Source organism: Triticum urartu, chromosome 3 (genome assembly GCF_003073215.2).
Source record: "Triticum urartu cultivar G1812 chromosome 3, Tu2.1, whole genome shotgun sequence".
NCBI lineage: Eukaryota > Viridiplantae > Streptophyta > Magnoliopsida > Poales > Poaceae > Triticum > Triticum urartu.
The window spans coordinates 622,751,722-622,763,078 of NC_053024.1; positions in this window are offsets into that span (position 1 = coordinate 622,751,722).

Sequence of the window (11,357 nt, forward strand, 5' to 3'; positions counted from 1 at the left end):
CTGGCCGACCCATGTTACATAGCCCGTACACCCAAGGACCCCATAATCCAGGACTCCCTCAAGGGCCTCTGTATTTCATGAAAAAAACGTTCCCCTGCTGACAGGTCGGACCCACCAGCTATATCTTCGCACGCAAGGAAGTGCCTCCTTATTATGCACAAAAAAATGAATACCCCCCTACTAGCTGGGACCCAGCATAGTGGGAGGCTGACATGTGGGCCTACTAAGTTGACGGGGATGGAGGGCTTTGTCAACTTAGTCAATATGAACGATTCTAGCTCCAGTGACCATACGATGTCCGTCCAACGGCTGCAGTGCTTCTTCAACCTCTGGTCTTCTTGCTCTAGCCGCCCAAAGTAGCGCCGGTCTGCTACTTCCTCCTGCCTCCCGTGGCCGGCTGTGCTGCCACGAACGCCTCACCGCCCCCTACAACTCCCACCGCTGGCCAGGCCCTGCAGCAACGGCAGCCTCACACCGCAGCCAAACCAGTGAACCCTCGTACTCCTCTCCGCGTGGGCATCCACTGTCGTGTCTTCCCCAGCTCCGCATCGTCCCCTTCCTAGGCCTCGCCGTTGTCCACCGCCCTAGTGCTCTTGGCGTGGCATGGTCAACGTGGTCAAGGAACGACTTCCATCAGAAGAGTACTATACGTGGAGCGGCTGATAGTTGGGTCCACGGCCGCAGCAAGGAAGTGCCTCCTTATTACGTGGAAAATAATGATTCCTCCACCTAACAGCAGGGACCCACTGGACAGGCCATCGTATTTCACGAAAAAAACATTTCCTGCCCGACTATTGGGACCCACCAGTTATATCTTCGCATGCAAGGAAGTGCATCCATATTACGGGCAAAAAAAATGATTCGCCCCCTGACTGTTGGGACCCACCAGCTACATCTTAGCACGCAAGGAAGTGCCTGACAGTCAGGACCCACCTGGCCGAAGCGTACATAGCATTGTCATTCTGGCCGCGAACATGTACGTACATACTGGTCGATGTAGAGGCGCACACGTGTCGTAGTAGAGGCGCGCATGTGTCGTCGTAGAGGCGCGCACGTAGCATGTACACGTACGTACAGCCAGGGTGCTAGAAAGTAAATACGGCCACGTACGTACATATGGGCGGGGTCTTGAATGCCTGCTCGCGCATACGTATGGCCAGGACTCGTGTACATGGCTGGGTTGGAACGAAGAAGCTGCACCATCGTCGTGTTCATGGGGAGGCAACAGAATGCGTCGTGTTCATCGGGAGGCAACGGAATACATCATGTTCATCGGGAGCCAACCGGCTTGGATGGAACAACCGATGGAAACAAGGCCTGGCATACCGCAGAACGGAGGAAACAACCTTGTGTTCGACCGGCCACGGTCGAAACGGGATCCTGTTCATCGGGAGGGGTCTGGCGTACCGCAAAACGGAGGTAACAGACTTCTCTTGGACCTCCTACGGTCGAAACGGGGTCCTGTTGATCGGGAGGGGTGTGGCGTACCGCAAAACAGAGGAAACGAACTTGTGTTGGAGCGCTAGGTCAAAACGGGGGTCCTGTTCATTGGGAAGGGTGTGGCATACCGCAAATTGGGACTCCACGGGATACTGTTCATCTCCACCGTCGACTACCTCCACAGGCTACTGTTCATCCACCGTCGACCTCCTCCAGCCTCCACCTACGACTGTTCATCCACGAGCTCATGTTCATCCAGCCTCCACCGCTCCTCCACCGGCTACTGTTCAACTAGCCCTCTCCATGGGGTCCTGTTCAACCACCCCTCCACGGGCTACTGTTCATCCAGCCCAACACCAGCTACTGTTCAACCAGCCCTCCACCGGCTACTGTTCAACCAACCCTCCATGGGGTCCTGTTCATCCAGCCCTCCACGAGGTCCTGTTCATCCACCGACTCAATCGACCGGGGTCCTGTTCATCCAGCGGCAACGGCCTCTACTACCATGGGGTCCTATTCATCCAACCCCCCACTGGGAACTGTTCATCCAACCCCCCCCCCAACAACGCTCATTGTTCATCAAGGGAAGGAGGCAGCAGTGTTTGATCGGCTTCAGTTAGCAGTAGTAGCGAAGGAATCACTCGGGTTCAGTTAACAGCAAGGGATCGATAGATCGCTCGGGTTCAGTAACGCGTGGCCCGCAGTGCAATTGCTTAGGTTCAGTTAGAGCCCAACGCCTCGCTCGGGTTCAGTTAGAGCGCAACACCTCGCACACACGCACGTACATATGAGAGAAACACGCATCGCTCGGCCCCTGACCACCCACCGTAACCGGGAACTCCCTCGATATTTTCCTCGCCCTCGCTTCTACCACGGTTTTTTCGTCATGGACGGCCCAAAGAATGTCATGCAGCCGCGTCTCCGGCCCGCACAGGATGAAAAGCCCATTTTCTGTCATGATTTTTGGTCATAGAAGTAGGACCCCACCACATCTATGATGATACCGGGTTTTGTCACAATTATCGTCATAGAAGTGTCATAAGCATGACAGAAAAAAATTCATTCGGCCCAAAATGTCACTGATGTGTCTTTTTTTAGTGGCAGCTGCCCTTCCTTGCCCCACCTATAAAAGGGGAGGGCTGAGGAGGGCAAAGTCATTCATCCCCGCAGTTCTCCTCTTCTCATCTTATGTTTCCACTAGTGACGTCGAAGGGGAGAGCCTGGGGCCTACCACCGGGCTCTTGGTCGGGGCTAACGCCGCCACACGCTGGTGTCAAGGTTCGGGGAGTGAGTCTGGTCCTTGGTGTGATGAACTTCTTGGTTCCCTCGAGGCTCGGCCGGGAGGCGTGGCTGGAGATCATTGGTAATCCCGGCACTGCCGCTCCCGGAAGTCTTGGGGTTGATGCCTACGAGAGGTGAGCCTTCCTGCCCACCAAGGTGGGGAGCCGTGCGCCTCCAGCCCCCTAGCCATCTTGGCCGCTCGCCGTCTTCCTGAGGGGGCACCGGACTGGAGTCTCAGCCTTCCTCTGGAACGGTATTGATGAAGATGAAGCCACGGAGAAGGAGAAGACGGGAGGCGGGTCGTCCAGTGGGAGCACGAATGCATTAACGCGTTCGTCTCATATCGGCGACCTGCTGCCCGTCTGCCTGGCTCTCCTCCTCTTTCCTCGGCACCGTCATCACCATCTTCTCAGTTGCCGGGGAAAGGCTCGTTCCCCTGGTACTTCCGCCTCCCCCGAGGGGTATTCTGGCTGGGCGCCGACGTCCTCCTCTGCCGATGCTTGTTCTGGAGTCCCCTGCTCAGCCCTAGAGGTGGTGACCAGGGGACCGTCGAGGTCCTATGCATGTCTTCCTCCTTCGCAGCCTTGCCACTCCCGATCTTGCCAGGCTATGCTTGCCAGCTCCTGACAAGGATCGGGGTGGTGTTGTGCCGGCGCGTCGCCCGTCCCCTTCTCTTCACATCGTACTACATGGGACAACAGGGATAGGGAGAGGAGTTTACGGAGCACTTATCCTTTTTGAATCATAAACCTGTAGGCAATCACCAAATTTTAATTCAAATAATGCAATCCCTCGAGTCCATGTTTGTGTTCTTTAATGCTTGTACTTGTATTAGCGTATGAATGAAAAAGATGAACCTTGTCGGGAACTCATGCATGTGTATGTCCATGCAAAGGTGAGATGCCTCTTTAGTGTGAATAAACGAGTATTCCCCGGTAGGCTATCCTGCCGACCCCCTTTTTGTCTGTCGGAGAGCTGCGTCTGCCGGGGAACAGACAGAGGGGCCAGCCCCCTGCCAACTTTTTTTATCAAAGGCCACTGCGAACAACCTGACCAAAGCAACATTCGAGTCATGGATGAGAGCACCTAAGTCTCAAAAGAGAGGCGAGGTTTTCTCATGCAAAGTTATAGCTTTACAAAACACTAATGGACAGGAGGTAAAACTTATCTGTTTGGCTTGCCGGGGATCGTTGTGCCGGGCAATCTACTCAACTCCTTGTCGAAGCCAAGTTCACGGTAGGAACTTGCAACTTCATGTAGATGAGAATGAATGCAGGATGCGATCCTATCTATATGCATATGCAAATGCTCATGAAATGCTTATGTAGTGATCTTTCGAATGCTCATGCATGCATGCGATCTAGGTCGCCCCCCCCACAATGCTTCTTTATTTTCTCTTGCACGGGGTGATCACCTAGCTTTGTACAAGGGGTTACATGCAGCTGAGGCAAGGCCTGTACAAAAGGGTGGCTGCCGGGCAGGACCCGATAGCCGCGCCTTACGGGTAGAACTTGCGGAGATGCTCAATATTCCATGAGTTTTGCAACTGAGTGCCATCTCCGGTCTCCAGACGAACTGCCCCAGGTCTGGTGACTCGTACTACTCGGTAAGGGCTTTCCAACTTCGGTGATGACTTGCGTGTACCCTTGGCGGACTGAATGCGCCTAAGGACAAGGTCACCTTCCTCAAAACACTGGGCATGAACCCTTCGGCTATGATGGCGATGCAGGGCTTGCTGATAGCGTGCAGCATGCGTAGCAGCCCAGAGACGGTTCTCCTCGAGTAGCACAATGTCGTCACGCCGGTGCTGATCTTGCACTACTTTGTCATGGGCAAGCACTCGAGGCGACCCATAAATGAGTTCCGTGGGGATAACTGCTTCTGCCCCATAGACCAGGGAGAAGGGAGTCTACTTGGTAGCTCGGTTTGGTGTCGTTTTGAGGGAACAGAGAACTACCGGAAGCTCCTCGATCCACCGCGTGCCGTGCTTCTGTAGCGTATCGAAAGTTCTTGTATTGAGTCCACGTAGCACTTCAGCGTTCGCCCTCTTAGCTTGTCCATTGCTCTGGGGGTGTGCCACAGAGGTGAATGAGATCTTGCATCCGAGGGCATGAACATATTACATGAAGGCGTGGCTCGTGAACTGGGTGCCGTTGTCGGTGATGGTCCTTGCCGGAACTCCAAAACGACACACCAATTCTTTCAAGAACTTGATAGTTGACTGAGCAGTCACCTTTCTCACGGCAGTCACTTCCAGCCACTTTGTAAACTTGTCGATGGCAACGGACAATAATTCAAAGCCCCAAATTGCTCAGGGAAATGGGCCGAGGATATCGAGCCCCCAGACCGAAAATGGCCATGATAGAGGGATTGTTTGAAGAGCTTGTGCATGCAGGTGTGTTTTCATGGAATGGAACTGACAGGCTTCACATGTCGTGACGAGCTCGACCGCATCTTGGAGGGCTATGGGCCAATAGAATCCTTTCCGGAATGCTTTCCCAACTAATTCCCTTGATCCAATGTGGGAGCCGCACATTCCTCTGTGAATCTCAGCTGGCAGTTCCTTTCCTTCTTCACGGCAGACATACTTCAATTTCACACCGTTGGGCCTCCTTGTGTATAGAGTGTCATCGACAAACTGGTACATACTGGCCCTCTGGGCCACTTCCTCAACTTCATCTTGGTCGCCGGAAAGCTCTCTTTGGAGGAAGCGGACAATGTGCCTTGCCCAAGTTGGAGCCTGGGGCTTAGCAACAAGGACTAGCGGCACCTCCTTGGCTGCGGGAGCACTGGCCTCGTTCACGGGGTGCATGGACCCGGCTGGAGGGGGTGGTCTGACAGGCTGTGAGGAGTTGTTTCCACCAAGGTCTCTGCCGGGAGCGGACGGTGTCGGTGTCAAAACCGGCGGATCTCGGGTAGAGGGTCCCGAACTAGGTGTCTAAGGCTGATGGTAACAGGAGGCGGGGGACACAATGTTTACCCAGGTTCGGGCCCTCTCGATGGAGGTAATACCCTACTTCCTGCTTGATTGATCTTGATGATATGAGTATTACAAGAGTTGATCTACCACGAGATCGTAGAGGCTAAACCCTAGAAGCTAGCCTATGATTATGATCGTTGTTGTCCTACGGTCTAAACCCTCCGGTTTATATAGACACCAGAGGGGTCTAGGGTTACACAGAGTCGGTTACAAGGGAGGAGATCTACATATCCGAATTGCCAAGCTTGCCTTCCACGCCAAGTAGAGTCCCATCCGGACACGGGATGAAGTCTTCAATCTTGTACCTTCATAGTCCAACAGTCTGGCCAAAGGATATAGTCCGGCTGTCCGGAGACCCCCTAATCCAGGACTCCCTCAGTAGCCCCTGAACAAGGCTTCAATAATGATGAGTCCGACGCGCAAATTGTCTTCGGCATTGCAAGGCGGGTTCCTTCTCCGAATACTCCATAGAAGATTTTGAACACAAGGATCGTGTCCGGCTCTGCAAAATAAATTCCACATGCCACCGTAGAGAGTATATTATTCCACAAATCTAATCTGCTGACAATTTTCATAACGTGACGTCTTGCTGTGGCCCGGTCATTACGAACCGTTTTTCCCTGCCTGCCACTACACGTGTTGCGAGGCAGTTTTATAGGCACGTCTTGTTGAAGTAGAGATCGTGTCCCCCTTATCACAGGATTCTCATCAATACGGATATGGGTAGCCCAACCGCGCCATCAATCGCGGCGCTTGGGGAATAAGTGATTTTATGGGGCAAGTAGGGAGGCGCACAGTTTCCACTGCCTTTATAAAGGGACAAGGACTCTCTTTTTCACCCACGCCTTCTTCTTCCCCTGCCCATCCATTCTCGCGCACTCGAGCTCCAGCGCCCAAGTTCTCATTTTCTCCGCAAAGCCATTCCAAACATGTCTGGAGCTGGAGGCAAGTGGATGGTCTCCTCCGTTACAGAGGAGAACATTATGAAGCTCCGGGAAGCCGGATACCTAGCCACAGACATCGCGCACCGGCTCCCAGACGCGGGGCAGCTCATCCCTACTCCAGAACCCCATGAGAGGGTTGTATTCCTCACCCACTTCATCCGCGGACTGGGATTTCCCCTCCACCCATTTGTCCGTGGGCTCATGTTCTACTACGGGCTAGACTTCCATGATCTGGCCCCCAATTTTATCCTCAACATCTCGTCGTTTATCGTCGTGTGGGAGGCCTTCCTCCACATCAAGCCCCACTATGGCCTGTGGCTGAAGACCTTCAACGTGAAACCGAAGGTGGTGGTCGGCCAGCAAGCGGAGTGCGGAGGCGCCATGCTGGGAAAAATGCCCAACGTCACCTGGCTCGAAGGATCCTATGTGGAGACCGTGAAGGGGTGGCAATCGGGGTGGTTCTACATCACCGAGCCGCGTGACACCAACTGGGTGGCGGCCCCCGAATATTGATCCGGCTCACCTCCTGGAAAGAGAAGGGCTTATCCTGGGGTTCATCGGCGGAGCTGACCGGACTCCAGAACTGTGTTAAAAATATGATAAGCAAGAAAATCAAGCTTGTCAACATGGTCCAGGTCATGCTCTTCCGCCGGATCCTTCTGTGTCAAAGACGGGCATTCAATATGTGGGAGTTCGACCTGGCCAAGCACCAGACGCTGCGAGAGCTTTTCAACACGACGCACCAAGACATCTGGAGGGTGCTGTTCAAGGCCGCCGAGGTACCTCATCCCCTTACCGAGGATCACGGACTCAGCGCAAAGTGCCCTCCCAATCCGGTAAGCTCTTTATATCTCATAATATATTCCTTTCCCCAGTATAATCATGTGAGGGATCTGAGCCTCCACGCCAAACAGGACTGGGTAGCGACAGCGGAGCAGATCGATTGCCCGGCCCCACTGCCCGAAGATCCAGCAAGGGCTCTCTTAACGGAGATGCTGGTTTCGGCGCCCTATGAGGCGCCGGAGAAGAAGGCCAAGAAGAAGGCCGCGGGAACCAGAAAAGGTCTCCGACGCAAGGTTATATCGGACTCATCGTCCGAAAACAGCGAGGCGCATTCCTCCCACGAGAACGAGGAGGAGGAAGAGGAAAGTTCTCCCCCATGGGCTCTAATGACGGGGGCCGCAACAAGTTTGGCCCCCAGCCGGATACTACGTCAGTACCTCCTATGGTTCCGGATTTTGTCAGGCGACCCCTCGCTAAGGGGGGCAAGCCGTCTGTGCCGATGGCCTTCGTCCATCTAGAGGCATCGGACGACTTGCTGGAAGCGCTTCGCGGAGCTTCCATTGACGAAGAGCACCGCACTATGATGAGTGCGGTGGTCGAGAAGGTTCGGCCCGCCAAAAGCGGACTGACCGAAGCCTGTGCCAGACTCCTAACAGGCTTTGACGTAAGTAATAAAATTATGAGAAAATATCACAGTATAGGCAGTAGCCCCTGATGCTCTGTTTGGCGTTTGCAAAGAAAGGCCGAACAGAGGATCAAATAATCACAAGAGTCTAATCAGAATATGTCTATGTGAATAAGCAGGCTTCGCTGCTGGCCACTGCCGGTCGTACTGCGGAGGTCTCCGGACTAAAGCGGGACCTTGAGCGGTCCGAGGAAGAGCTCGGCCTTACCAAGAGGCAGCTCGAAGAGAACAAAGGTAAGTGATACCACGTCTGTATATTGATAAAGAAAAAGGAAGTGGTTACTAGATCATGGGATCATCATGAATTTTGCTAGGGGCCACGACTGAAGTGGCGGCCCTGAAGAAGGCGATGTCCGAGGCCGAAGACAGAGCGGCCCAGGAGCGCATCGAGCGCGAGAAGCAAGAGGCTCGAGTCGGCGATGTTCAGCAAGAGCTCCAGGATTTCGTCAAAAAATACGAGTCCTTGGAGCGTGACTCTAAGACGCAGGGGTCCGAGCTTGGGAAGGCCCTCGAGAACACATAAAATGCCAAGGCCGAAGCTCAAAAGGCCCTCCAGGAGATTTAGGTGGTCAAGAAGATAGCGGCGGGTAAGGCATTCATTATGCAAAGCAAGCATGTGAAGGAAACTTTCCTTTTACTTACCCGAATTCGGAGCTCTCCAGGAGCGTTCGCAGATCTACCCAACAGTGTATCGGATGCCGCGGAGTTCTACCGGGTCGAGGAAGGGAGCTCGACGGAAAAGTTGTTCTGATCTCAATATACTGGGACCGAACATCTGATGCCCTTGAGAGACCAGCTGAAGCAACCGATCGAGCTTCACAAGGCGGCTGAACTGGCCATGAAGGGTCTCATAGTCCGGATGTGGCCTGGCGAGCCCCTGCCTGGCAGCTACTTCGGCCTGGTAAAGCGGCTTGTGAATGCCTGCCCACGGCTTGAAGTCATAAAGCAGTCCGTCTGCATTGAAGGTGCGCGTAGGGCCTTTGCCCATGCGAAAGTGCACTGGGCGAAGATGGACGCCGAAAAGCTGGCGAGGGAGGGGCCACCGGAGGGCAAGGAGCATCGCCACCCCGAAAAGTATTATGACAGTGTCCTCAAGGGTGCCCGCCATGTCGCGGAGTAATGTGCTAAGGATGTAATATTTGAATGAATGTACTCATGTGATCCTGTAATATGAAAACGAGTTCATGTGCGCTATATAATGCTTGTCGATTTAAAATATTACCTTCTGTGCGGCCATTTATAAAATCTGAGAGTTGGCCAGTCGTTGGCTTCTGCCCCCATGTAACTAGTATTGAGGTGTTCGGGATAAATCTTAAACACTCATTATCCAAAAAAAATTGGTCCTTTAAGCAGGTGTTTAGCACAGCGAACAAGGCAATCAGACTATACAGCTTTATCACTCTCACTTAGCCATAAAAGTCTACAATTTTATATTTTGGCGACGCCCCTAGTATTCAGAAGGCCAAACTTGGGGTGCTATATATGCCTAAATCGGACAAGGCCGATTCCTCGCCCGAAGCGGAAAAAATCTTTAAGGATTTGAGACCTCCCAAACAGCGACCGGCTCTCGCCGCATCATGACAGTCAGTATTCGGCTTTCTCTACTGAGGTGTTCGTCCGGAAGAACCGGGACACAATCGCAGTAGTTCTCCCAGTGCTACCTTAGCCGATATAGCGGAACGTAAGGTACCAAAACATGGGAGCCGGGCAAACCCAACTATTGACCCAAGACATGATTCAGAGTTGATGCATATAATGCTATAAGTTCGGGGTGCCGCACTGTCGAAAGTGTTCGGACTTTTCTTGCTGTGTTATGGGGTACACTGAAGCCCCTAGCACACTGAACGTACCAGAATGTACGGTTGCAATTTGTCGTAAATGAGCAGACAGGGAAAAAGGCAATAATAAGCTAACGCTATGCATTGTTATTTAAATGATACGTCAAAGCGTATGTATATAAGTAGTGCAAATAAGCAAAAATAGGACTATTTGACATGTCCTATCCAAGGGCAGGCTAGGTGTGGGTATGTAAAACAGGTATAGCAATCATTATCAGAGACCACCTAGGGATTCCCTTGTACATCAAAGCTTCTTGCTTCCTTGGTGTTTCCTTCCCGTGATGGGTCCGATAATCAGGGTATCGAAGAGGGCCTCCGGAGAATAGGGTCCTGAAAGGGAGAAAATGGTAAAGATATACGGGTCCTGTGGCGGTGGAGCCGCATTGTGGGCCGTGCCATAGCCGTGCCTCCGCCTATGCCCATGGTATCATGAGTGCATAATTATGGACGTGATACGTCTCCAACGTATCTATAATTTTTGATTGCTCCATGCTATATTATCTACTGTTTGGGACATTATTGGGCTTTATTATCCACTTTTATATTATTTTTGGCACTAACCTATAAACCGGAGGCCCAGCCCAGAATTGCTGTTTTTTGCCTGTTTTAGGGTTTCGAAGAAAAGGAATATCAAACGGAGTCCAAGCGGAATGAAACCTTCAGGAACGTGATTTTTAGGAAGATTATGATCCGGGAGAGTTGGACCCTACATCAAGAAAGAAAAGAGGAGGCCACGAGGTAGGGGGCGCGCCTGCCTACCCCAGGCGCGCCCTCCACCCTCATGGGCCCCCTGTTGCTCCACCGACGTACTCCTTCCTCCTATATATACCTACGTACCCCCAAACGATCAGATACAGAGCCAAAAACCTAATTCCACCATCACAACTTTCTGTATCCACGAGATCCCATCTTGGGGCCTGTTCCGGAGCTCCGACGGAGGGGGCATCGATCACGGATGGCTTCTACATCAACACCATAGCCTCTCCGATGAAGTGTGAGTAGTTTACTTCAGACCTACGGGTCCATAGCTAGTAGCTAGATGGCTTCTTCTCTCTTTTTGGATCTCAATACAATGTTCTCCCCCTCTCTTGTGGAGAACTATTCGATGTAATCTTCTTTTTGCAGTGTGTTTGTTGAGACCAATGAATTGTGGGTTTATGATCAAGTCTATCTATGAATAATATTTGAATCTTCTCTGAATTCTTTTATGTATGATTGGTTATCTTTGCAAGTCTCTTCAAATTATCAGTTTGGTTTGGCCTACTAGATTGATCTTTCTTGCAATGGGAGAAGTGCTTAGCTTTGGGTTCAATCTTGCGGTGTCCTTTCCCAGTGACAGTAGGGGCAGCAAGGCACGTATTGTATTATTGCCATCGAGGATAAAAAGATGGGGTTTTCTTCATATT